We start from the raw sequence: 5,722 nt of genomic DNA on the forward strand, positions 1-5,722 counted from the left end.
GTTTTGTGATTTTGTTGTTACTAGGGTTGTATATTTTTGTATACTTGTTGCTAATCCTAAAAGGAAGAAGGAAAAAAAAAAACTAAGTCTGTGTGTGGGTCAGTGGTGGACAGTATTTTTTGTTTATTTAGTCATTTAGCAGACGCTTTTATCCAAAGCGACTTACAAATGAGGACAATAAAAGCAGTCAAAACTAACAAAAGAGCAACAATATATAAGTGCAAATGACAAGTCTCGGTTAGCCTAAGTGGACAAGTAGTAGGATGATTGGAAAGGATAAGTAACGGAGTAGTTTTATTTCGTGTACTTCAGTAAAGTACAGATACTTGAAAAATGTACTTGAGTAGTTTTATTTTGAGTAACTTTTACTTACTTCACTACATTCCAAAGCATAAGATCGTACTTTTTACTTCACTACATTTCATAAAACATACCGTTACTCCTTATAATATATCACATGCTCCGACACGCAGAAGCGGTGTCTGATTCAAGAACGAACTGATTCTTTTCAATGAACCTTTTAAATCGATTCGCAAATCGCACCAAACGATTCATTCACGAATTAGAATGAGCCGATTGCAGCTGTTCTTGAGTCGACAACTCACTGATTCAAATTAACTGTTTAGAGCGAGTCTCCAGTGAACTGAATTCACAAGTAAGAACCGGGAGATCTTGTGAGCGCACGCGCATCTGATGCTGCTAAAATAAGTTACTAATGTCTAATTTTAGATTAATTATTGTAACTGAAAATCATATTTAGGTCAAAACTGTCAGTTGTTTGTGAACTGAATCTACTGTAAAGGGTGATCTATTTAAGCCCACTGAAATGCTTGAATGCAGACACATCAACATCAGTGTCTCTGTTTTAGGTAAAAAAAAATGAAACGTTAAAATAACACAGATTAAATAAAATAACGCATGCACGTTCATATTCCCCGCTGCCGTAACGTTAATAGTTTTATTAAAATGCTATGCATTTAGCCCTATGTGACGTCTGTTTTTATATAGTTTATCAACAGTATACATTTTTATATTGTTTGGATTAACTAGCCGAGTAGACAGATATGAATGTTTATTCATAACCATACTGAAAATAAGTAAATATTGTTAGCTGATGCTAACTGTCTACCTAACAAGCTTGCTGGTGCTAAGTTGAGGTAATTTTTAGATATAAAGTCCAAATAATTTTATTCAACCACCTAGATCTACATTTCATAAAACATACCGTTACTCCTTATAATACATCACATGCTCTGACACGCAAAAGCGGTGCCTGATTGAAGAACGAACTGATTCTTTTCAATGAACCCGTTAAATCGGTTCGCAAATCACACCAAACGATTCATTCACGGATTAGAATGAACCAATTGCAGCTGTTCTCGAGTCGGCAACTCCCTGATTCAAATGAACCGTTTAGTGCGAGTCTCCAGAGAACTGAATTCACAAGTAAGAACCGGGAGGTCTTGTGAGCGCGACTGATGCTGCTAAAAGGAATTTAATGTCGAATTTTAGGATTAATTATTGTAACTGAAAATCATATTTAGGTCAAAGCTGTCAGTTGTTTGTGAACTAAATCTGCGGTAAAGGGTGATCTATTTAAGCCCACTGAAATGCTTGAAAGCATCTGTATGCGATACATTAACATCAGTGTCGCTATGGATGTGACATTCAGAACATGGAAACTACAGTAATTATCAAGTGATGCCCACTGGGGGCATTTGGCCAGGGGTGTTTTTACACCACAGACAAGGTTTGAGAAGAAGAAAATCATGAAAATATAATAATATTTTCCTTAATGTTCTTCCTAACTTCAGGCCTTATTTTCATGTCATATATAACTCTGATGTTCTGCAAAACAACAAGCTTTAAAACACTTTTTTCTTACTGGTGAAAATCAGATGGTCAAATCTGTTTTCTCTCAGGTACATCGCAGTGTAAGCTTCAAAGTGAACATTACTACACCACTCTCATCAACGTAGTCCCATATCAACAACAAAAATATATCTTCAATTGACTCCATAAAGTGGTTATTTTGGGAAAATCCCAGGTATTTTGAGCAGTAGGATTTTAAAAAACGTGCTAATATAAAATTAAATTAAGTAGCCTATATAAAATTGCAAAATAAATCTATCTGTGCTTTTTTTTACTGTAGTAATATTTTATTATACGTATCTGTACTTTTACTCAAGTATTTGATTTGTGTACTTCGTCCACCACTGGTGTGCGTTGGGTAATGGTCATGTTGTTGGACCCATGCCCACGGATTTTGTCTTAGTTGTGTACCGGTTTTGTTTCTGAAAGTTGAGGCTTTATTTTGTGTTTTGTTTGATTTTTCTATTAATCTTTTCAAATTAGTTTAATTTCTGTGTATAAGCTATTTATTTTGAGTTGGATTTTTTATTTTATTTTGTTAATTGTGAAATCTTCTTCTATTGTTGATTTAGTCATCTTTAGTGTCTTTTGTTGTGATTTGATATTTTGATTTAAAGTGTATTGTTTAAGAATTGTGTAGGTTGTGATCTGGGACGATTTGTATTAATTTATGTGTGTTTGAGTTTTTTTTTCTGTCTCTTTAGGAGCTGCTGGCCTTTATTGAACCGGGTCAATGACTTCATCTTTAGATGGTGGTGGTGTTTTTTCATTGTGTGTTGTGGCCTTTGGTGTGCACTGGGGTCTTTATTTTGGTATGTGAGTGTGTTATGTAGATTAGGAGCCCTTTTTGGAGAGTCTCCCCTGTAATTTAGGCTGCAGCTCCATGACATTTTGAATGACTTATGATTGTGTAAGCTTTTCTGAGAGTTGATGTTTCTATTTTATTGATTTTATGCTACTTTAATAAAAGATTGGTGTTTGATACCTGTGTCTCCACGTTTTGCTTGCCACTGGGTAGGGAACCTGTGCAAAGTTTTCGGAGATTCTTTGGATGAAATTCCCAAGGAGGCGTAGTCAGGCATTCTAAAATCTTATAATTTTCTTTGGGATTCTGTTTAAATTTATTTAGTGAAATCCAGCTGGGCCACATTTATTTATTTATTTATCACCATCTTCTCTAAAAGAAGAGAATGGTGTGTTCTATATGTTCAGTTAACTTAAATGTTGAATACATGTTTAAAACGTATGATAAATGGTCTGCTTTGCTGTAGTAACACACACACACACACACACACACACACACACACACATATATATATATATATATATATAAATTCTTTCAATTAAAAAAATTCACCATTTGAATACTTTTTGACCACTGCGGAACACTGTACGATTACTGTTGCGCTTCACTGTAATTTGCATGCTTTTTTAATATGTATACTTTTATTACTGAAATGCTGGGAAGTATTTACAAAAACAATATTTCATCACTGCTCCACGTCAGCGACTGGCGAAACAGGGGAAAAAACAGGTATTTGGAATGGGCCATTACAGCAATACAATGTTAATATTATATCCTACAATTAGTCTATAAACATTAAAAATATAAACCAAGCAACTTTGTTTACCTCATGTAAATAATGGGCTGCATTAACTAACTTATTTCTGCTAATTTCCATATTTAAAAAAAAATTGCATCATGAAAAGAAATCCATTTCAATAGCGTTCTATCATCCTACATAAATAAGATTTTTTTTCCTATTATTAAATTAAATATGAATTTATTTGTATTCCAAGCATAGCCTATTACACGTGAGCAGTGTGTTCCCTGGTTCATAGGATCACAAAACTCACTCCTCCTCCGTTAATAAATCGCCATCTGAATGCATGAGTTTTATCCAGAGGCGGACAAAGTACTCAACTCCATTACTTGAGTGAAAGTACAGATACCGCTGGTCAAATATTACTCCATTACAAGTAAAAGTTGTAAAGACAGATTTTTACTTAAGTAAAAGTACAGAAGTACTTGCTTTTAAAAGTACTTAAGTACCAAAAGTAAATTTCCTTTTTTATGTCAATGAATTTTTTGTTGTACGTAATACTTGCAATACGTCTGAAGCAACTTACAATACATTACACCTGCTGAATACACTGACTAGCTTGTAGTATCTTTGGAATAAAGAGCTTTTAGAATGTTAAAAAAATTAACACCCATTCCCACCCCCACAAAAGCAGGATGGTAGTGATCTCACACAGCTCTGACAGTGTGTAGCCATTCATCCTCATTTGAACACAGTGGACAGTGAAATCCTGTAAATACAAACTGATAAGGAAGAAAAAAAATCAAACCTGCTTTAAAACCCAGCAACACAACTGTAGCTGTAAAATTTTACAACAGAAACACTGCTTTAACAAAAAAGCAAAACAGCAAGACTTATTTGACATCAAAACAAAAATTGTAAAAATGCTGTCTAATCGCTGTGAAATCACTGGGAATGCTGGGAAATCTCTTCATGTAGCCCTACAAGAGTGATTACTGATAAACTGTCTGGAAAAAAAGAGTCACGTTTTAGAGAAGAATAAAATCACCCACTGACTTTCAAAGCTGCTACTTTCTACTTCGAGGACCTTGATAGAAATGTAGTGGAGTGAAAAGTACAATATTTGTCTTTCAAATGTAGGGAAGTTAAAGTTATAAGTTCCCAGAAAAAATAATACTCAAGTAAAGAACAGATACTCAAAAAGTGTACTTAAGTACAATACTCAAGTAAATGTACTTAGTTACTGTCCGCCTCTGGTTTTATCACTGAGGTGCCATGCAGATTTTTTTTTTCAAATAGAGCTATTAAACACCATGCCTTAACAGAACTATTGGACTGTTATTACAAATTAAAAACACATTAGTGAACAAATTTGTTGTGGAGTGCACTAATGATTGTTCTTTTCTTCATCTGAGTGTGAGTGGTATCGCCTTATGTTTAACTTTCTTTTTGGTTCCTTCAGGATGTAAACCAACAACATTGTCAGAGTGAAGTTCAAAGGCAGCAAGAAATCTATTTTTTCTTTAAAAACATTTGAAATGTAAATGGCTTTGGAGTGTGGTAAGAGATGATAAACTTTAACGTTGTTGATACCATTAATACTTTTCCCTCTGAAAATTATTTTTTAATAGTAATATAATAAGTGTATGATTGTATTTTATGGGCTATATGTATCAGTTCCTCTGGCATTGCTGGCCTTTGACAATTTGTCAATGGATTGTCTTTTTTCAGTTGCCAATAAATTTTATCTTTCTACAATGGATGGCATTTGAATATCTGCTGACATGACCAGACCTAGAAATTTTCATCCCAGGCACAGTGAGTCTTGATGGTAAATTGTTTGACATGCTTATGAAGTTTTGTTTATTCTCAGCAATATTCACCTATTCACTGATTAGCATAGGCTAATATGTCTATTTGACTAATTCTCAATAGCTGTATAGTATGCTATCAAAGTAGTATGAACAGATAATCAGACCATTGATATGGTTTATATTGAAGATTCTTTAAGATCAAGTTCAATAGAAGATACTGAGGGCCCGTCAGAGTCTGATGACACAGCAAACGTTGATTAGAAGTCCTCCTGAAAAAAATCAAGCTGAGGAATGTTGTCTTGCCCATGTAAGAATCACCTATCTTGCTTCTGAATTACATTTGTATAGAATGACTTAAATATTAAAGATATTTGGAACTATATACACTTGTCAATTTCTCATCTCTGCTCAATATTACATCACCCCCCCCCCCACATGAAATGGTGAAAAATCTTGGAAGCACATTTGACAAATGAACATGGGTAGGTTGTT

At 34.1% G+C, this 5,722-nt stretch overlaps 1 protein-coding gene and 1 long non-coding RNA gene across 2 annotated transcripts in view; one reads left to right on the forward strand and one right to left on the reverse strand.

Moving 5' to 3' along the window:
* The window catches only part of LOC107561641 (uncharacterized), a 19,010-nt gene extending 16,156 nt beyond the window's left edge, over positions 1 to 2,854 (forward strand). Inside the window, exon 5 of the long non-coding RNA XR_001605877.1 lies at positions 2,577 to 2,854. This is a non-coding gene — a long non-coding RNA (uncharacterized lncRNA). The remainder of the gene's footprint in view (positions 1 to 2,576) is intronic.
* arhgap23b (Rho GTPase activating protein 23b) overlaps positions 1 to 5,722 on the reverse strand; it is a 69,564-nt gene that overhangs the window by 32,328 nt on the left and 31,514 nt on the right. The gene's annotated exons all lie outside the window — the stretch shown is intronic.

The sequence above is a fragment of the Sinocyclocheilus grahami genome, unplaced genomic scaffold, assembly GCF_001515645.1.
Source record: "Sinocyclocheilus grahami isolate Dianchi unplaced genomic scaffold, SAMN03320097.WGS_v1.1 scaffold785.1, whole genome shotgun sequence".
Lineage (NCBI taxonomy): Eukaryota > Metazoa > Chordata > Actinopteri > Cypriniformes > Cyprinidae > Sinocyclocheilus > Sinocyclocheilus grahami.